The 22955-nt window shown below is 40.2% G+C and overlaps 1 protein-coding gene across 7 annotated transcripts in view; it reads right to left on the bottom strand.

Annotated features, from left to right (window-relative positions):
• The window catches only part of SEMA6D (semaphorin 6D), a 604413-nt gene that overhangs the window by 97210 nt on the left and 484248 nt on the right, over positions 1-22955 (bottom strand). The gene's annotated exons all lie outside the window — the stretch shown is intronic.

Genomic DNA, 22955 nt, shown 5'->3' with positions numbered 1-22955 from the left:
AGACCATATTTTCTCTAATATAATTCATACTTCGGAACCAGGACCACATTGCAAATTTACGTGTATTAGCTCTGGAAATCTGACACCAGTCCATTCACTCAGGCAATCACTGCAGCTGCCTGCAATGGCCCCCTAGTGCAGGTGGGGGAAAAACGATACATTACCAAATTAGAAATAAAACAGTGAGTCACTTTCCAAACCTCCTCCCAGTACCATGGGCAGTCTCTATCGTGTCTGTAGCATGGCTCGAAAGCTTAAAAAAGGGCCTAAAGATGTGTATAGTTTCAGCTGCTCGGTTCAAACAAATAAAATTCTTAACATGGAAAGTTAAGACCAGAGACTATTCTGAGGTTTCTTACTGAAGGCTGGATTCATTGAAAAAGACCTTGGCTATGACAGCAAGAGCTGTGGTTGTACTCCAGGTCACATGTGCAAAAAAGCAGTTATTGTGTTTCTCGCACCATTAATTAATCTCTGATGTCTGTGTGGATTCTTAATTCTATTCATTCAAAAGTTTTGCTCCCTTTTGTATTTAATAAGGGTTCCTCAAAGGAATATGCATCCTGATCTTCACAAAGCCCTCACCTAATCTAAGACTCTTCCCAGGTAATTCACTAGCAGCATGAAACGTTTGGAAAGTGGGCAAGAAAAGATGAACGATTTCCAGCTGTGTGCGACTGTGCCCAGCCAGACATCTTCATACCATATGGGTGGCTAGACTTCAGTCGGGCAGCAGGACAGAGAGAAGCTGAATGGGAGAAGGAATTGTCTGAGAAAACTCATCTTCCCTGGAACTATTATTTTGAGAGTGCCTGCATGTCTGATGTAAATCGTCCCTCTGCTTTCAGATACTCTGTGAGGGTATTCCTGACACGCTCTGTAACTGCCGCTTAGGTGGAGGTGTAATCTATGCATTATCCGACTTGGGAAGTAGGGGAAAGGTGGTGAGAAGTGAAATAAGAAGCAGAGTCAGATGTTCCTTTGACAGCAAATGTCAAGAAAAATTTAGCTTACATATTAAAGAATTTATGCCACGTGAGCTCAGATTCTCATGCTATTTCACTGAGATGGATTCAATGGGACTTCTTTTATTTCTAAAAATAAGTATTCTACATAGCTTAAATATTGGAATCTCCCTTTCACTTTGTTTTTTAATTGCCTTATAACAGGGGCCAAAGCTACTTTCTTTTATATGAATAGAGTCTTTTCAATTATTTTACCTAACTTGCAGTTGTGAACGGATTATGCCCTTCATTTCTTTTGTATCCACCAGTGATGTAGCAATATCAGAAATAAGTACAGAATGGAGCTCATATCAAAGCAGACTGTGCTTCCTGCCCCTCTAAAGTATTAACATATGCTTGAAAGAAAGGAAGTGATGAGCTCCAAGACAATAAACAGCCAGAACATGTGGAAAACAAAATGCCAAACCATCCTAATTCAGTTGCACATCATTACTCGCCTCTCTATGATTTACCCATATCCTCCAGAAAACAAAAAGACTAATTTCTTGCATAGCTATAGTGTAAGAAGAATCCCATTTCTGACCAGGGTGCTTTATGAATAAATAATTAAAACTCCTTATGATCTCCATGCTATGTTCTGATTTGGATAGCCGTTTCCCAAGGCACAGTATAAAGGAAGTCATACTAAAATTGAAATGGCACCTTTCCTCTCCCTCTTACTTCCTCTCTTCAGTAAAACCAAAACTTACTGGGTCCCCAACATAGTGATATTGGATACAATGTCCATATACATCTTAAGGATCTTCTACAGTACTGCAAAGTTTGTGACCTGAAGATAAAGTTGTGGAAGTTTCATTCAGTTTCATTCATAATTTAAATTACTGCAGGGTCAGTGAAATCAATAAGATTATCCCAACTTTGGGCCAGTGTTAATAGAAAGTGAACTGTGGCCAGAAATGCCAGCCTGTCTGGGGTGTGTGTGCTAAATGAGCAGATGTAATGCACGAGGACCTGGGAGCAGGTAGAGAGGCGTTTCAGGGTGGGCAGTAATTCCTGAAGCCAGTGCCAGCAAAACAAAATGCAATATTACTTTCTTTTGTTATAACTCACTAGTACAGTTGCCTAAATGCCTACACAGCAAACGTTTGCTTGTGCCATTAGTTTATCTGTCCCTGCGTAATTATTAAGATAGCTGCTGTTACCATGATGTTCTAAGGTATTGGGCAAACATTTTGAAACATTTTCAGTTGTTCCCCTTATGGCAGAGCAGAAGCCAAAATGACTTCTATCTTTGTTCTACAGTATCACTGTAATGATATGTGCTGGAACAGTCTGGGGATGGGGCTATTAGTTAACCGCCTTTACAGAACAATGACTTAGTGTCAAACTCCCAAAGTGGGGGTTGTTCTGCCTTTCATTTTTTGTAACGATATCATGAAGTGAAAGCTATTTAAAAACACGCACATAAATCATGAAAATGACAATCACGAAAATATTTGCCACTCTTTTCATATTTCACGCACATCCGCGCCGTATATTTCCTCACCCAGTAACTCCATTTCTGCTTCAGTTGTTTGGAAGTCTCCTCTAACGCTTCTCGGATGCAGATGAATTTTGCTCCAAACTTAAGGGCAAGGTGACCTGGTATGTAAACAGCAAGGTTTGTAATGCAGGACCCTTTGGACTGTCTCCTGAACTTCCCTTCACTAGAATAGGTTTCAAGAATGCAAGAAGAATCCATCTTTGAGGGAAGAACAAGAAGCAGCACAAAGTGTTGCTATGTGCACTGATGCAAGGAAGCAGAAAAGTGTTACATTTTTGTATCAGGAGCTAAATCACGCTGTACCAGGATCTACTATTGCCAGTTACAGCACTCAATTTCAGGAACAGAGATAAGGGTTTCAAATAACTATTACCAAAAAGCAGATTGCTCGTAATAACTGGTACACAAAAGGCGAAATAAAATCAGGAATTTTGTCACAGAGTTCAGTGGGAAGAACCTGATGTAGGCACTACCCAGTCTCTACAGTACTTTGGATAGAATTTAACACAAAGTTGTAGAGTTTTCCTCAATGATCTCTCTCTTCTCATTTACTCGAATGTGCTCTGAGACTTGCTTAGGATCAAATGAAGAATTTGCCTATAGTAAATATTAGGAAGGACATTAATTAATTTGTTAAGTCTTTTTGCCAAGCCCTTAACCAAATGACACTTTTTTTTTTTTTTTTGAAGGAAATGTGGCAGATTCATCAGGTGTGAATTCTCACTGTGTGACTACGTTAAGGATCCCACAATTCAAACACCTCTGAGGTGTTTTGGTTGTCACGTCACACAGAAAGGAACAAAACATCAAGAAGATATCATACACATATGGACATTGGCAATAGTATGTTACAGGTCACAGAGGAACTCAGAGGCAGAACAACATGGCAGACACAGTACTTGTAGGCTGTAGGAACAGCCTTCCACTGCAAATTTCAGCAGCTACAGGGCCTAGAAAGTAAAAAATGGCCTTCCATAGAGCAGCACACGCGTCAGATGTTGGCGTGCTCAAAAAATACTCAGCCAGAGTAAAAGTTTTCTTGTGTGTAGATTGCCATGAGAATGGTATGTGGCATTTGCTAGCTGTATAAACCAATCGCTGCTGGAAGAACAGATTCAAGTTATACTATTTCATGTTTGGTACATTCTTTATAAAGAGCAGGTGGAATCAAAGTTTTAATCCTTCTAGCAGGTGACCTTTTCAAAATTCTGTATTTTTACTGCCTATCAGTTTTCTCTCTTTCTTCCAAGCTCCTGAGATTGTAATCAAAGATGAACAGAAATAGCCAGAGAATTACTGAATACTGAAAAAGCCAAAGTGTTAAAGATGCCTTTCACCCGATATATGCTCTATTATAGCCCTGATATATGATTTTTAATAGGTTAGGTGCAAATATGCACATTAGCAATCTAAACAATGTGGTAATATCCACAGAGAACAGGTTTCATTGATTAAATCATAAATATAGTATCTTATTACGCGTTTGGGGAAACTGAAATATGAAAAGCAATGCATGCATTTTTGAATTATAAGAGGAGAGAATATTGGCAAATCTTTCAACAGCTGTTTATCATGAAAAAGAAGTTACAGTTACCATTCCCCAGCCATGCAGACTGAAAAAACTCAAAATTGTACATTAATAAATTATAACAATGATGCATGAAGCTAATATAAAACTTTTGAAGGCAGTTTCTTAGTCCAGAGGGAGTTGTCAAATTTGCTATTTGTGACTTTAATGTTTCTTGGAATTTCTTTTAGGGCATTTAAACCTCCTTTTGTGACTCTTCATCAGCAGTTTTCCAGACAGCAAAGGCCTTGGCAATATACATTTTCACTTTCTGCATGGCTGACGGACTTCATATGCTATATCCAATTTAAGGGTAGAGCAGTAGATTACACTGCTAGAATATAGAGAGCCATTGCCTTTGAGGCTGAATCATTGCTGTTTATAGTAATTCTTACTATTTGCTTTTTGACAGCCATTTGTGACTGGAATAAAAGATGATGCTCAGATTATTGTCAAGCTACTGTAATATCTAGTAGTGCATGAAGTCTGCAGCAGATGGACTTGAACTTATGAGCTCTCAGATTCTCAATAGCCTTTCAAATGAGCAGTGTCCTCCTCAGCCATTTGTAATGCAACTGGCTTTGGCAAATCCATATTTCAGAAGATGAAATATTATTTCAGTCAGCTTTCTTTGTTCTATTTGCAATGTTTTATAGGGTTTAATTTGAGAGAGAGCTTAGAATTGAGACAGAACAAATTGATTTGCAGTTGCTTGAGGTACAGTAAGTTACAGGTACATCCAAGCTGAACATCAACAAAGCATCTTGACACAGACTGCTTCTGAAACTGCACCCCAGTCATTTCAGGTACAACGTACAATTGCCATACATCTTTCTTTGGCAAAACTCATAATCTTCCTCATAATTTCCACTAATTCAAACAGACCTTTAATCTGCTAAATGCAAAGCAATACTAAAAATTTGTTTGGCATATGGTACCCCAGAAGGATTCTCTTACAGCAAACAGCTGCTGTTGACTTGGATGCTGTTTTAGCTGCTGTCAAGAGCATGGACAGCAACTAGCTTGCATTGCAGCATGATTGTCTTACACTGGATTTGTCTCAGTAAAGACACCTTACAGATGCACTTATTCTCACAGGTCCCTAGATTACTAAACTCAGTGCAATGCAAATAGGCTATTGTTCATGTATGGTCAGCTGCTCATGCCGAAAGCAGATGACAGAAGCCTGCCACAGTGAGCTGAGCTCCAGCAGTTCTCTGGTCACTGAATACCAACAACCCCAGTTTCTTCTGGGCAGGCAGTCTAAAAGACAAATGGAAAATGCTCCTAGGGATGGTTTAAGATTGCCAGAGTATTTCTTTTGTCTATATCTAGGATCCTTGCTTTAGGATCTTTTACTTCAGAAACCCTTTTGCTTTTTTGCATATGTTTACTTATACTGTAGCATTACTGTTCGACCTTTTACTGCAGTGCTGCTGTTCAAGTCTCTATAGCTGAAGTTGTGTCAGCACTTTCACCACAAAACCCATTATGAAGAAGTTTATAACACAACTATAAAGATGTACTCCAAAATGAAAGGTGGTGTACAAAGACTCAGCATAGGGCATTGCCTCTTTTTATATATCACTTTTTATAAACAAATTAGTCTTGCTATTTTAAGCCTTTATGAGAGTAAAACAATCCTCGCTTATATGTTACTGTTCACATAACGTGGCAATTGACTGCTATTACAAAAAGTAAAACGGACTAACTTTAAATACTATGATTAAAATTATGGTTATGGAAGAAATGGGATTCTGTGGCAGTAAAGGCAGCTGAAATACATGTCTATTCTTTCCTCAAAGACCACTGGAGCTAGCTAGCTTCCTGAGAAAAGGTGACTACAAATGCTTACAAAGGGCAGGATACTCACACACCACATGTGTGCTGGGTGTTTCAGTAAAAATATATTGGTGAAGATCACTGAAGGCTCAAAAGTACCTATTCTGCACTGCAGTTTGTCCTCCTAAATGGTCCTTTAGTTCCTAACAGCCATGAATATATTACCTTTTCTTTGTTTCTGCTTAGCCACATACAGTATTGTATGTAGAGACATTCTGCTATATCTCCTCCATGGCTCAGAAGATGCTACCCTACCAATCTGCTTCCCTTGATAAAATGCTTCGGGACAATGGGGTTGAATGAATAAAACTCACAGTTCCTCACCAGTGAGCCACAAGGAGGGCCCAGCAGCTTGATCAGAACCCACAAACCAACTATAACATGACAGTACAATTAGTGAGCCTGGAGGGACTGCCAGAGAAATGTGACTGTACTTCTGGTAGTACCTGAACCAGCACGGACTATTTCAATTGAATCTCCTGTAGCTTTCTGGACACATGTCCTTAGATTCATATGGTTCTCAAGATCTGCTGACAGATTAGGAGCACACCACCGATTCATTGCATTTGCAAGTTCATCTGCAGTCACAAATCTGGTTTTGGTGCAATGAGACTGGGAGACCGGTTTAAGAGTATGCCTACCACCAAAAGGTGTTAATCAGATATAAAAAGTGCCTTGGATGCATACATGGATTAGCCTGCTAAAAACCTATAGTAAAACTCAACAGGAACTCACACTGCATCTACACTGGGATCAAAATAGTACCAAAAATTGCACCTGCAGGTGCACCAGATGAGACTCATTTGCTGACTCAGATACCAAGAGGGAAGGAAGCAGCATCAGCCCCAGCTTGAGCCCAAGTTGCTTGCACCTTCCAAAGGCTTCGGATGCCTCTCAGTTGGAGTATGTGCTCTACAGCCCTGGCTATTAGTGCTGTGTTACAAGTAAGGTAACAGATGTGCTACTGCCTGCAGTGCAGACAGCCATGAAGTTCAGGTTCCATTGGCTTCTACTGAATCACGGATCTGAAATCATTTAAAAATGTTAATATCTGGCACTTGCTGAAAATGGGGCTGCCTTGGATGCTGATCATGCAAGCACTACACAGATAACTTTACACATGGGACTTCGGAGCACTGCCTAAATTATAGTGTGTTATTACAATCTGCAGCAAAGACTGGCACAGAAATCAGGAATGATTTTTAAAAACAGACTACAAATTCCAAAGGAATAACTACAGACAATGAGGAAAAAAATATCAGGTTTTAAATGGAGCTAGCCACATATTACCAAAAGATCTATTGTTGTCTTTCTCATAACTACTGTGCCTAAAAAAAAAAATATTATGTTACAAATATGCTTTTCAGGGGAGATGAAGCTAGAATTGTCTGCCACATAAAGTACCTGTGATATATTTAAATAACCTTCTAACAGGCACACTATTAAAGATATTTTCCAATACACCCGGGAAGGAATCACTAAATACTTATTTTTTCCTAAACATTTAAGCCATCAATAGGCTGCCTAGGCTAGCAGTGTGTTTCTGACGATATAAACCATCCCGTAATAATTTAAGGCAACCCTTAATACCAAGCGTAGAACTGCACAATCACCTCCCCGTGACCCCTGTTCTTTCCTCCATTTAGTAAGGAAGGTTGCTGGCAGCAAGGTTGTTACACGAACTGACAAAAGCAAGTGGAGACAGCAAGCCGTGCTTATTTAAGTCTCTATTCTTCCATGCCACTCAGCTTCAATCCTGTGCCTGGCAAAACAACATCAGTATTCTCTGCCTCTTAACTAAGGAAGCAAATCAAGAACCAGACAGGCTAATGGGAACTGAACCTTATTTCTTGGCCTCCTGCACAACCTGGGAAGCCAAACGGAAAGCATCCCGCTCCTGCAGGCCTCAGCTCCCCTCGCCAGCTGGGAAGCCGGGCCCTGCTGGCTCCACGCAGGCCGCGTGCAGACGGCCTTCCCGGCTGTGAGCGCTGCGGGCCAGCTGGGAAAGCGACTGCTTCTCCAGACCGCCTGTCCATGTGCCAAATGCAGCCTGCGGGGCTCCTCTTCCACCCGCCGCAGCCGGTCAGGGGCCCGCAGCACTGTTATCGCAGTCAGATAAGTGTTCCAAAAATCTCCATGAAGCTTTGGTTAAGCTCCGCAAGGGGCGGGACGACCAAAAGAGGAACTCCACGAGGGGAGGCACCCGCTGCCCTCCTCCTCAGCTCCTCAGCTCCCTGAGTGATGTTCGGCGATTTTATTTCCACCCCTTCTCATAACTGCCCTCAGCCTGAGGCACATTCAGTTAGAAATACCAGAGACACATTAGGAGGAGGAAACTGAAAAAGCCACAGCTACTGACTATAGAGCTGGTTGAAAGGTTTTCAACAAAACCTGAAACCGCACGAAACCCACCTCGTTTCACATTTCACTGCAATTTGAAACTCAAGCCAGATTTGTTGAAAGGTTCCCCGAGGATTGTGGTTCCAGCCCCAACTGGCTTCTCCATTTATAGTACGTGACTTTACTAGCCCAGCTGAGGGCCAGATATAGCTGGGCCTCGTTTCACAGCTCAATGAAATGAAGAAGGGCAGCCTGTCCTGCACACTGTGCTGTGGCCTTGCCAGACCCCGAGCTGTGGAAACAGCCCCCACCGTCCATGCAGACTGGCATGCAATAGCAAGAGAGGGGATATCCCTCCTTCCCATTTCCATACGGGTAATGGATCAGTTAAAGGCTCCTTAGAGACCCAGAGCCACGGGATGAATGAGAACTAAGAAAGCTGCACCCTCCTTCCCCTGTAGGGGCAGTCAGGTTGCTATCCATTACACCAGCCACAACCTTGTCTTTGGTCTTTGGCCCCCGGGCTGCCTGTAGACTGTCCAAGACCAAATTACTGTTTTGACCTGAATTAGCGGCCAGTTTGAGTGATTTTACAGACACTTTGTACAAGCAAAGTTCTCTCTCTGATCTGGTTACAGATAGCTAACTGTGGCCATTTGCACACTGTCTGCACAACTGCATGCTTCAAATAATCACTGCAAATCAGGCTGTTTCTGGATGAGAAATCAGTCATAATTATTGTTTTATGTTGCCACTGTTCACATACACATAGGTGTTAATGAGCAGACAAAACCTCAAATACCCTCAAGTATATTCACATGCCTGAACTGCCCCAAATGGTCACAAATAGGAAGTACACAGCCATATTATATATACACGGATCATTTCACCAACTTCAGTTAATGTGGATTCTCAAGGCTGCATTTTCCTTTTCCCTTCTTTCTCCTCTCCCTCTGTGCTCTTCCAGCTCTAGTTTGAGTTTCGGTTTGAAGCACTGGATTCATTCCTACATCAAAGGGAAATCTAAGGCGTCAGAGCCCACATCGACAGAAAACAAAGGCACTGTTTACAAGGCAGAAACTTGCTGAGAGACAAGCAGCTGAGTTTTGCAAGGCTCACCAGCTGACTGCCACCTTGGAGGTACATCAAACATCTTGACTTGCTCAATACAGTCAAACATTTCGCTTTCAAAGCCTTCTCACAGAATGCGTTATTTGTATGTCTGTAATACTAAGAAGTCTAAGTGCTGACCAGTGCCCTACGGCAAGTATGTTCCCCTTGTGCTCGGCAGACATAACTGAGTTTTGCTGGACAGGAAGCACTGTCCAGCTCTATGGGCACAGAGGAGCCCTGGGGCTAAAATAAGCAAAATTTAGGCTAGAAGGAGCTATTCCTAGCCATGGTATCTCAAACTTGAGTGTCAGGATTCTGGACTAACTTTCCCAGGCTTTGTGTTTTGGCAGAAAAGGAGTTCCTGTGACATTTTTTATATACTTAGATACTAACATATAATGGGCTTTGATCATATTCCTCAAAAAGGAACTCTGGCATGTGAATTCACCAGCACAAGGCCTACTTTAAATAGCACTGCACTTTTCTGGACCAGTATTGAACACCATGGCAGATCTAAAGCCATCTCTCCAACTGGCAGAGCAGGAGCTCAGTATCTTTTGCACCTTACGGTTTCACCAGTTATGTTTTCTTCCCTTAGCTGAAAATTATTATTTGTTGTTAGAATGTCTCTTTACTTTTCTTCCCTCAAAGTTTTTGACAGACGCGTGCAACGTACCTAGAACTCTGAAAATCAATCTAAGTCTATTGGCATTGGTACATCTATCAGTATTGCACTAAGCTTGTCTTATATGGCTGAGAAGAAAAAGGGAGGATGAGTATTAAATGGCACTCATCTGACAGTCTCTATGCAGCACGAATGTTTTTTCTACATTCTAGCTAAACTTTTTGACAATTAAATGCAAACACAGAAATAACATCCTTTTTCTATCATGTTTTTTCCTTTTTTTTTCTACCTACTTTTCCTTTATCAGACTCAAAATAGCAGACATTTTTAGCTGCGCTACTTATTTCCAAATTGCAACAGTGAATAAAACAAAGAGAAGGGCAAATTGTTAGCATGCTCAGCTTCTAACAAAATACATGTAAATTAAAACTTATCCCTTCAGAAGCCAACAGAAATCTAACCAGAAGCTAATTTTGGGATGCAAAATTCAGCCCGTCACTGCTTGCTACAAGGAGTCATTGCCTACAAAGTGCCCTTGACTACAGAAGCATGCAGTCTTTCCTTACTGTGGTCCTTCATAAAACCTGAAGGAGCTTCCTGCCAGTCAGGAACTTTGACAGGTTACTATCAGTGCAAACAAAAGGCCCACAAAAGGATCACAATGTGGGGTGAGCCCACCCACAGAGCCAGAAGAATTTTATTTGTATTATCACTGCCATAACTGACAATAAAAAAGAGGGTATATTACTGCAAATTCTGGATAGCCTTTAGAAATTTCTCATTTCTGTTCATTACACCAGATATCTAATCATGAGCTTCCTATTAGACTCAATTTACTCCACTCTTGCAAACACAGGGTTGATTATTTAAACCTTTTCAAACGTGTTTAAATTCCTTTCAAAATGTGGACATATTCATTTGGCCTCTAGGATAACATAAGCTTTAATGTAAGAAATTAATCCTACAAGAAAGAATAAGAAATTAATCCTAAGCACAGTTCAGAGTACAATTCCTAAGAAATATGCTGGACTACAGCACAAGCCACACCTGTACCTGGTGACTGCTCACACTGAGAAGGGTATAGCTCACTTATGTCCTCTTTGAGCTGATTTATTTGCAGTCATGTTGCCATTGGCTTCACTGTGGTAGACTGGTGAGCAAAAAAGGTAAGGCTTATTCAGAATTTACACTTTCATCTGAAGCAAGATGCAACAGATAGCTGTGAGAAGCAAAAAGAGGAAATGATGAAGAGGAATAAATGTTAGGTATATATATATATAAAAAAAAAGCTAAAGAAATAGCTATTTCACAGTTTAACGATTCCAAAATCATCTGAAAGTTTAACAAAATCTCCACCTTTCATTTTGGCTATCACAGAGCCCCTGCTGTTCCTGGATGCGACTTCTTGAGGTATCATAGCAGACACTGCTTTGAGGAGGGGTTCAGAGAAGAGCTTTTCAAGTGTTTGTTAAACTGAGGCATTTCATTTGAAAAGCCATGGAGTGAAAAATAGGTATGCATGTGACAGTGAAGTACTCCAAGGTAGAGACAGCAGCATACAGAGAAGAGCATGGGGGCAGCCCAGTCTGTGAACCAACTTGCTTTGCGGATTTAGATCTGCGGCTGGAGGAGGAATCCAGCAGTGCTTGAGCGACTCTCACTAAGGACTGTGGCTGGACACGGGGGACAGCAGCCGCCTGCGACATCAGCTGCATGCCAGAGCAGTAACATGCCTGTCAGCACCTTGCCAGCTAGATATATGAAATATTAATGCCTAGATTTTTAAACAAATTAATAGAATTTGGAGGGAAAAACAGTGTATAGTATTATATTTACTTGGTAGATACTGTATTCACATAAGAAAAGCATTCCTGGTGAGAGCAACAGGAGAAGAAGAGAATCAGAAGCGTGGCTCTATTTAACCTTTGTCTCTCTGTGACAGAGTACTGTGTACATACACAATTGCTCCCCTTCTATCCAAAACATGCCCCCAAACACTCAGTTTGAATATCAGTTCGCATGCTGATACTGTGTACCTCTGACACAGAGATGGTATTCATCTAATTAAGAGATTTTTATAATAACGCTTTTCTTTTGTTAGCATCAGAGACAACAGAAGAGATAGCAGACAATAGCTGAGAAATAATAGAGACAGACAACAGCAGAGGCATTACAACCCAAGATATGTATTTTAATACTGAGGCCTCAATCTCTCTTTTAAAATACACACTGAAATTGTTTTGTTCTGTATGTATATATGTACATACATAACCTCAGGTAGGCATTGTAAGCATTTTTGATTTATCAGAGACATATTCATTCAAGACAGTGTTTGAAGTTCTGGTCGTACCAGGAGTTCTACTTCCTGCAATCATTTAGTACCTTTCTTCTGTGATCTTTTAGAAGCTTTTACATTAAACCCCATGCTTGCTATAATGATTTTTAAATACACTCTGTGTGAATCTGTTTCATCTTAAGAACAGACTACTGCTTAAAATTCTGGAAAGAAATATATATGTGTGTGTGTGTGTGTGTGTGAATATCAAGTGAACACAGTATCTACTGAGTAAATATGCTATACATTATTTTTCCCCCAAATTCTGTTAATTTGCTAAAAAAGCCTAGGCATAAATACCTCATATATCCATGATAATATATATATAATCTGTGTGAAACAAAGTTGCATTCGTAACACTTACAATGGCTAATAAACATTTTAATTATTGATTTCAGCTGAAAAGTTCCCGAGGCTGAGCATAAACAAAAGAAATCAGTATTTGTCTCTTGGTTAATGTTCTTATTCAAGTGTAGAGGTAAAGATATAGATTCCAGAAATGGAAAAAGCAATCTGCTATTTTCACTCATATTTAGAACTCTATTAGTGGGTTTGTGGAAAAAAAATGTCATACACTTCAAAAAAAGCAGGCTATGAATTAATGTTTATAGATTTTATTGCTTTTTCCACCTCTCTATTTTTATTCTTTTTAATAGTCTTAGAAAACTTGGAATTATAATTTTGTGCCCATGGACCCTGTTTTTCCTATTAAGCAAACATTGATCCCTTGCATTTCTCCCCCTCGCCCCCCTTTTCTTTTCCCCTCCTCCCCTCTTTGTTTTGAACAGGCATAAAATGGTCTCAGACACTGGATCATTTTATGTGGGCCTAATACAGGATCCATAAGAGCAACAATGGTGCTTTGTATCACAAAATATATATACATACATATATATTAACAGCATAATACTTTCTTTCCTACTGACTTTGGGCTGGAGCAGCAATGCAGAGCCTGCCACCCATGCCATGCAGTGCCCTGCAAGGATCTCCAGAAGGTCACCTGGAGCTCTGAGGGAAGAGTTGCAGGGATCTGCTCACTAGGACTAAGCCAAGGGAGGACCTTTCCCTGCCTACAGGCCACCGTGGGCTGCCACCAACACTGGCAAAGCACAGATGAACAAATACCAGCGACTCCAGAAGTCTAACCCATATGCACTGCCAATAGTAGAGAGGGGCACCTGCCCTGCTCCTGGAGGGTCTGTAATGCAGCTGATTGATACGGCACTGTTCACTACTTAATCATCATCAGCTTGCATTTGGAAAGGAGCTTGCCCAGAAACTCAGAACAGCAAGACACTGGCCATGGTTCAAGCATATATGACTTCTCTGAAGCCTACCAACACACTCATCAGGATAATGTGTGAGGCATGCCTATCAAGATTAAAAACTGTGTGTGATGCCCCTCTGAACTTGTATCTTAGCAGCTTAGGCTGTACTGAAGCCTACAGAGTCTGGAAAAGCTTCCCATCCTTCCCTACACAAGGACCACATCAGGGGGCTGCCTCCTCGCAGCTCCTCTTGGTTCCCTCTGCATTCCCTCCCGCAGGGAATAAAACACCGAAAGCACATCTTCATTGTTAAGCCGTCACACACAGGGGGATATAAAATAAAAGGAGTTTGAGGACTTCAGGACATACACGACAGATAATTTTTATTTATTGTTCTTACCTAAAGGACACATCTTTGCATTCTTTGTTCTAACAAAGCACATGCCATAATTCCACGATCTCATTTCACACATGCTCACAGTAATTAGATCAAGGAATCAGACAATCTCTAGCTGTCGCTGAAGCAAGTCTCAAACTAATCTTAATTCTGTTGTTTTTAAAGGAAGTTTTCTTCCTTTAAAGCACTCTAAGACATTTATTACTGAACTTCCTGCTTTTGACAGAATTTTATTAAAATAAATTGATTTTTACTGGCTGAGACTATTACACTCTGCTGAAGGATAAAACACCATACCTCATTTTCATTCCTGATTTTTAGTAAGGATATTTTTAAGAATTCAACAAACCATTGACTGCGATGGGCAGCGCTGTGTCATTTCTTTAACAGACTGATTTATTTTTTAAACCGTCAATATATTTGAAATTCTGTAAGGAAATCAATAAAATTCACCTACTTTTAAAGTATACTTTCAGGAAGATCACATTTTAACAATCACACACAACAATATGCTGTATTACCTCAGGAGCAGAATGTTTACCTTTCGCTGAGTTTCTCTGCCAGCTGTGTCAGCGCTGACTTTAATAGCTTATGTATAAAAAATATTAAAAAGAGCTGTTTATTTTTTTTAATTGCCACAACCGTGCCAAAAAACACAATGTGTGGGCTGTAGGCAGAGTGCTGGGAGCAGTATTATTCATGTTCAAAACTGTTGCCTGATTTGCTTTCTTTGAAAATTACGATGCTATAAATAGGAGCCCAGTGAGATTTGCCGATTGCAAGTTTTATTTTAAAAGCTGCTAGGATGAAACTTTTGAAAGACTTACAAAACATAAACCAATCAGAACTATTGCGTTACGATGGTTGTTTCCCTTTGGCATAGATTAGACTTTTACTTTAGAAAAGAGTTACAGATTTGGCATAGATCTACCTCCTATTTCTATCCCAATGCCCAAACATTGGGGTTTTAAAACTCTATAGAAAGATTTGTTTGGTTTTTTTTTAATATCTTACACTCTGTCATTAAGCCAGCTGTCTTAACTCACTGTTTTGTTCATCACCATAAAAAATGTTTCCTCCAACTCATGAAAATTGTATGTTGCTTTCTCTGTGAAAACCCTTCCCCACAAATCACTTTTGAATGACTCCAACACTAAGGCACACTAATCTGTTACAAAAAGAGTGTCAAGCCAGTGTCCCACCGGAGTACCGCAGCTGTCCTTTATCTTATGTACCAGCACATTAGCATCTTCTTGCTTTCTGTATAGCTGATAGAAGACGTGCTTCCAGAAAGACAATCAACCAAAAACAACCCCAAACCACCCCAAACCAAACCTGCTCAAAAGATCCTATCAAGCCCTTCTTCTGTGATGAAGTACGGATGACATTCCTAATTAGAAAGCTGGCGTGTTGACCTGCACTTGGAACAGAAAGCAATGGAAGCTTTTGGAATATGCTGACTTTTTAACAGTAAACAAAGGGGAGGAAATAAAAGATACGCTGCTAATTCCACTATGAGCAAAGGGCCAACAAAGCAATTACACAGCTTGATAGACCCACCTAAATTCCTAGCTTTGCCCACTTGATTCTGTAAAGTATAAAGAAAGAGTTTTTGCCAAACACTTCAATGTTTGACTGTTTTTCTTTATAAGAAATAGGTTTAAAATATGCACTGTATTGCTTACATAAACTACACGTTTTGAAAGCGGCTTTGGATTTTGGTCTCCATCTTTATGCATGAAATGAATGACCTGATAGCCATTTTCCTGAAGGCTCAACCTTTCATCAGGAACCTGGCCCCTGTTCAGAGGCATTTCAGCAGCAACATTTGCTGTTCCTAACAACTTGACAGCTCAGTCTTGATGCCTGTCTGTATGCCTTCTTGCGACTCCTCTGTCCTCTGACTGTGCGACCTTTGAGTTTACACAACTCAATGGTCTCAGATTTGGTTCAGCTTGAGAATGTGATTGCAGCATTCCAGCTGCAGGAGAGAATTGCAGAAAAGGGATGAGGGGACGGGAAACAGAGATGTGGTAAGAGAAGACAAGAGGGTCTCCTCAGTATTGTTCCAGACAACTTTTAACTAGTGCCACACTTTCCCTCTTAAATACTTAACGATGTGTATCACAATGCCATCCTTTATCTAAAGACATTTGTCGTCCTGATCTGAATGTTTTATTAAAGGAATTGTACTTGAGTAAGAAGCAAGAGCTGTGCCACATGTTTTGGGCTAGAGTGAAAAAAAGAAGTGATAATTATTTTCTGTCCACCACAAAAACTCAATCAAAATATAAAGGCCTAGGCTTACCCTACACGAACCATGAAAAAGCAATTAGAAGTGTGACACAAACCCATCGTATCTGATCAGGAGAACTGACCCTGTTCCAAGGATAAAATGATAACTCGTCCAGCTCAGTGACCTTCTGGAGCTGGAACTTTCAATTATGCCGAATTAGCTGCATCACATAGGTTGGCTTTGGGAGTGAGGCTGGATCAATGCAGCGCATCTCACTCATGATGACAATGATTTAATCAATCTCAGTCACTCAGAGGACGGCAATGAGGTTACAAAGCAAGCACCAAAAAAACTGAATGACAGCATCTTTCATTGTCAGTGTTACCTAGCTGCTCCCCATTTGTTCTTTCCTTTAAATGCAAATTTGAAACTATGAAAAAATAATGCTAAGTAGCAATTTCCTAGAAGGGGTTTTGTCACATCTTTTCAGAGTTATACTCTGCGTGCCAAATTGGAACCTGATGTTCAATAATGCTGTTTTTGACACTTCTGTGCAATAAAAGTGAAGATCCTTCTTTGCTCAAGGATGTCTATGACACTTCTGACACCTCTCTATGGAACTGCAGGCAGCCCAGATGTTCTCTGTATTAAGCAGAGCATTGCCACAGCTGCTATTGAATGCAGGAAGATACTGGGCTTCAGGCAAAAGTAGCAAAGGGCATCTTTCCTCTTTTTAACTGAGGAGTAATTTTGGAGGGTAAAACCTTTTGATGTGAACAAAGTTAAAGTCTCAGAGGGACTTTACAGGCAAGGGGACACACGACAATTTCTCTGGCTCTTCTGTCAAGGGAACTCAGAGCCATTACTGAGCACCTGTTTCCACTTCTGGATGGAAAAATACTCCTTATGTATCTGTGCCAGCATAGCACTGCTGCATCTGCTGGACATCTAGTTAGAAAAGAGACTGAATGTTAGGATTCAGGCAAAAATGGGAACACCTACGACAGGTTTTAGTGATGGACTCAAGCCTCAATTTCTGTGGACTCAGATGATCCAGACACTCCTGGCTTGTCTGGACTTCTCAGGACTTGGATCCAGGGATTTATCTTCACAAGTTTCCTTCCACAGCAACAACTGCTAAAGAAGCCTTGGCCACATGCTGTTACCCAGGTATACAAGGAGGAAAATGTTCTCAGCTAAAAAGTAACCAGGTATTTTCTGCATCGTATTCCTCATTTCTGCCTTGGTACTGTCCCCATAACACATACTGGTGGGACTGAGTAGTGAACTGCATTGTTTTTATGTATTAGCCAGAGCCACCAAGTGTGGGTGTGAGGAGGGTGGGGAGCTCCACACCTCCCCCCCACTGCCACCCTTACAACTGAAACCAAGTATAAATATCAGAGCTACCTCAGGGAAAAGAGTCCAAATGTTTTTTTGTTTGTTTGTTTGTTTTTTGTTGTTTTTTTTAATAAAACTTTTAACTTAGAAAATTCAGTTCAGTGATCTATTTTTAAGTAATTGATAGATATGCCTCTGCTGGAAGAATTTTCCTGAAAAAAAAAATTCTTCCTGATTAACACAACACTTAAAATGCTTAAAACAGCTCAGAAAGCTGTTATATTTATACTCCTTAATACACGTTCCTGAAGGCAGCCACACCACCTTCCTCAAAAAGCAATGGAGCAGAAGAATGACTTATGTCTGTTCTATCCTCTGTAGGCCCGAAGATTTCTTACCCACTGCCTCTCTGGGATTGCTCCTTTTGCCTTTGGCAGAACAGTGAGCTCCCTGGTGGAGGGTCTGGCCACCTTAGCTACTGGCTTGTTCTGAAGCAGGAACGGGGGCAGCCAAAGAGGAGCAGTGAGAAAACTGATATTTCTGGGTGCTACCAGGCCAGACTAGAGCTACTATTCCTGTAAAACTCTCAGAATCTGGGAAGAATGATTACTTGTGAAATTTGTGCTGGGAGGTTTTACACTGTGCTGCCATCTCTACCACACACCAGCTTTATCAAGGAGCCATTAGCATACCAGAAGAAAGCCTACAAACATCAGCACCCCTCGCTGTACTCTGTTGCTAGTTCCTAACCAGTATCTGGGATCCCACTGTGCATTTCAGCCCTCCATGGCCCTTCTGATCATGTGTACATTATGAAATGAATGGACATTCCCCATTGCCACGTGCAAAACCCAAGCTGGGCATGGCCTGCAGCTGGTCCTGGTAAACTACAGGGCTTGGGCATGTTGACTTTGCTCCACGTTTTAAGTTTTTGTCACTGAGGTAGTGTGCTACAACCTTATCAGGAATGATGCTGCTACAGCACTGACTGTCATGTCATCTGTTCCATTTGTAGACATACTCCCCAGCATGGGTGTCACTTTCACAGTCAGATGCCACTGGACACAGAGTTATGATACTGATTATTATGGAGAGTAAGAAACAAAGGGCAAATCATTTTCACTGAAGAATCTGCACTGGAAAATGGCATTCATCCCTTTGTGCCCTAGTGCCTCCTAGTTGGACCAGGGCCTAGTGGAATGGGGAAAGGAGTCCAGAATTGCATAGATCCATTATCCACTATGGCGCAGGAGGACAAGCTCATTAAGAATGATACCTTCATTAGGCAGCAAGAGCTGCCTGTTGTCAGGTTGTGATCTATTTCTTATCTTGGATTGTGTCACATATTCTCTCTCCCACATCCCAATCACTCCACTACTGCAGATCAGTGCTTTAGGTAATGATGGATAGATCCTGCTTTAAGAATTACAAGCTAGAGTTTCAGTAACACCACAGTAATATTTGCTGAACATTACTCAGTTTTCTCTACGTACAAGAATGCCCTTACTTCTCTCTGCATGGAAAGGGATCACTTGTTGAAACCCTACAGTTACTGGCAGCTCCCATTACAGACCTCATCTAACTCAGCGATTACGTACACCTGAGTACACAGTAATAACAAAAACACTGCACCACACCTCCACAATATATATTTACCTTTGCATGTATAAGAGACTTCACTTTGCAACAGAAATCAAACAGTAAAATGAAACCACAAACACCAATTAAAAATATTATTTTAAAATGTGACTGTTTTGGACACACCAGAGAGTACAAGGAAAAGAGACGGGGCACTACTTTCTTCCATTGAGACCATTTTTGCTTTTAAGTTTCATTTTTGAAGGAAAAAAGGATTAGCATTTAATCTATCATTCTACTGATAGATGGTATTTACAGAGATCTGAAAGATTCAGAAAACAATGATATCTTAGAGAGTTCTGTGTTATTTCTTAGGCTTCCAAAAGAAGCACTCAGATGTAATTGCTTAAAGTAGACTTCAAAAGCCTTGATATACCAGCAGCCACAGCAAACACACAGCTTTTTCTCTTTTAATTACCCCTTTCTTCTAATAGGTTCTACAAGTCTTAAGCATGAATGCAGATCAGAGGGGGACCCAGATTTTCTGTTTTGCCTAAACAATTCTGAAAAGAGAGTAATAATTACAGAAGTGGCTAAAGCTTGCGTGGTGGTTTGTTTGTGTAAGTGAAGTACTCCCCCAGTGTTTCTCTTCTCCAAGTTCAATGATTAACTCCACTTAAAACCTAATTCTTGGGTGTCTGTTGACAAAAATCTCCGCAACATAAAAGATTTAATAGCAGTACTTGGCATAAAATATTTTGGCAAAATTAACCGAATATCACATCAAACACAGTTGAAAGGCAAATTTCCCAGCCAACAGGACAATTTTATCAAAGTCCAAATTCTGAGGTTCTTTTATTGTGGTGAAATCAAAATTACTGCTAGCTTATCAAAGTCTTTTGGTCAAGGTGAAAACATTTTAGATATTACTGTTATTTTTCCTCTTTTTCTGGGATATGGTACATATTCAATTATAGCAAGACTATGCTTCCTTGCTCAAAGCTCTCAAATATACTGCTGTCCTGTTTCACAAAATTTAAAGCTGTCCTGGTGAATATTTTATTTTCATTTGGAGCTTAAGAAAATCTTCACACCTCATACTTATTTAGAAGCTCTTTGCATTATCACTGTTCTAGTTATTTAAAGCACTGCCTTCCTCCTTTATCAACAAGTACTTTCTTCTTTCTCCTTTAAGTTTAAAGATAAAAAAAATAACAAAAAAGTGACCTTTCCACTGATGTTATTCTCATAACAGATACCAAGCTCATCTGAAAGCATTATGTTAGATTCTCCTGCATGTTGAGCTGGAATCTAAATATGGCTCCTTTATTTATGAAAGAGGAGGCTTATTTATTTCAGAGCGATTTTTTGGGGGAGGATTTTCCTAATGAGCATGGTGAGAGCAGCTAAGAAATTTCAATTAGTTTTTAATTTTTAATTTTTAGAACATCAATTTTCAGACAATTTTTGGACATATAATTAAGCGTGAAGTTAATTATCTGTTTACAAGGACTCTTAATGCATTGCTTTCACTGCAGAGAGGCTGTGCAGTCAGGCTGTAATCTGAGCCCAACGCCAACACTGCTGCCAGGCGGGAGGTTCCTGCAGAGCCACAGCTCCGCCATGCAGGCTGGGGGCAATCCGAAATGGGCCTCCATCACAAGCAAAGCCCAGTGGGTGAGAGCTCCAGGCCCTCCCACCCAGACTGTGCTTTCATGTCCACAAAGGTGGCCAGAGTGAGCCTGCACAAATGGGGAATTCCCTCACAAATGGGGAGTTCGGGGCCGTTGCTTGTTATGACACGTGGAAATCCAGTTAGAAACGCATCCCATAAACTGAAATATGGGGGTGTCAGCGAAAATCTGTTTTCAATCATTTTTGAATTCTCAAAACCAGAATTATTACATGATTTCAACAGCTATTTGTGAAATTCAAAGGAAAATCCCTTTAATTTAAATCCCTTTAGAATTTTTAATGCTGAAATTTCAATGACTGAAATAGTGATTTTCCCAGACAATTCTGAAGCTGGCTAAGTTCAGAACCTCACATTTCAGTTACTTACAGTATGGTAAAACTTCCAGACACTGTTCTGCCTGTCCCTGCCGACATTGAGCAGTCTCAAATAACTGTGATCAAATGCTCTAATCCTGTAGATATTTACAATATATTTGACTGTATGAAGGCAGACAGTCCCCATGGAAGTTGCACAAAATGAAATTAAGTCAGAGGTAATGGAAATTTTAGCTTTGTTTATATGCAAAAAAATTGTTCAGTTCTCCCTGAATAGTACAGCAAGCCCAGTACAAGCCCAGAAGTGACTCATTCTGGACTTAATTGAACAATGTATAGACTTCTGTGGCTGAACTATCAGCAGAGGTAAAAAATTCCTCAGGTAAGCACTTCTACACCCACCTGGGCACCAAGAGCATGACAGTGTCCCTGCCGTGGTACCTGCTGACACCCACATTGTCAATAGCAAGCCGAAACTACACCCATTCCTTTCCCTCCTTCACTTCATTCACAGTTCAAACTGGTGCACATCATCACAGCGACTACAGGCAAAAATACCACAAGTGATTCCTAACCAAACTTACTTTGTGCACGCAGCAACAAATCATCTCCCTCTTTCTTCTTAAATGAAATAATAGCTCTTGAGGAACACATTTGCAGAGCAGATAAAAATATTTGCATGTTGCAGATTTCCAGGCACATCATAAAGGATTACACAGCAGATACAATAAATACTCTGATGAAAATACCATAGATTTGGGATAATTGAAAGAGAAGTATTTCGTAGGAGTAAAGAATGTGTGATACTTGAGAAGTATCCATGCATTTTCAGAGCCTGTGCTGGCCTATATGACACCACAACCATTATCTTGTACAGATGTGAACAAACGGGATGATAGCATTTGTTCTGACATTATTTCCTATCAGGGCTGACCCATTCCACTAAAGAGAACTTAATTTCTAAGTTTTGTTCAAGTATAACTCGTGTTTAATTTGATTTTTTTTTTTTTTTTTTTTTGTTAAGTTGCAAACACACAAATGAAGAGATGGTATTTCTATAAGAGCTGGAATATTATGCTCTTTCCTTATCATAAAATCCTGTATTCTGAACATGTCTTCAGACAGTCATATGAATTATTTGTTGGCTGTTAGGTGGATTTATGCTTTTCATCTTAGCCTGAACTTCTCTCATGAGCATTCAGATAAATTATTTTGAAGGCGTTCAAGAGCTAAGCATCCAATTGTATTATGTTAATATTACAAGATATCTATATTCATGCATCACAAATGACTGTGCTACAGTTTACTTAATATTTTGTATTATTATATAAATATGAGTCTTTATGCCAATGCGTTACTTCCTTTTTCCCCTTGGTGTTTAAGTTTAAGATTGCACCGAAGTCCCGTGGATGCAATAATTGAGGTTAAGCATGTGCATAAGTGCTGTTTGAGATGGGCCCCTACTCCCCAACGTGCTGTTCATCTCCGGTAGATGACGGAAGATTGCTTTTCTCTTTGCTCATTAATATAAATACATTTTATCCTCTCTTTGCACTAGCTATGTGCTGCAAAACCATTTTTATGATTATGTTATTTATAGTCATGCACATTTCAGGAATATTCCATACAACTGTATCTGGAAATACACTTGAAAATTGTATATTTCACACCTGAAATATTATTTGTGGGGAAATGAGGATTTCTAACTTTAAAGTAAATTTTGGTGCATACAAAAGGGATAGATTAAGCACTGAATTTTAACACTGTATTTTATGGCTTTCTATACCTTAGTTTT

The sequence above is a fragment of the Gallus gallus genome, chromosome 10, assembly GCF_016699485.2.
Source record: "Gallus gallus isolate bGalGal1 chromosome 10, bGalGal1.mat.broiler.GRCg7b, whole genome shotgun sequence".
Classification (NCBI taxonomy): Eukaryota; Metazoa; Chordata; class Aves; order Galliformes; family Phasianidae; genus Gallus; species Gallus gallus.
The sequence above is the reverse complement of the archived record's forward strand: the minus strand, read 5'-3'. Positions and strand labels throughout refer to the sequence as shown.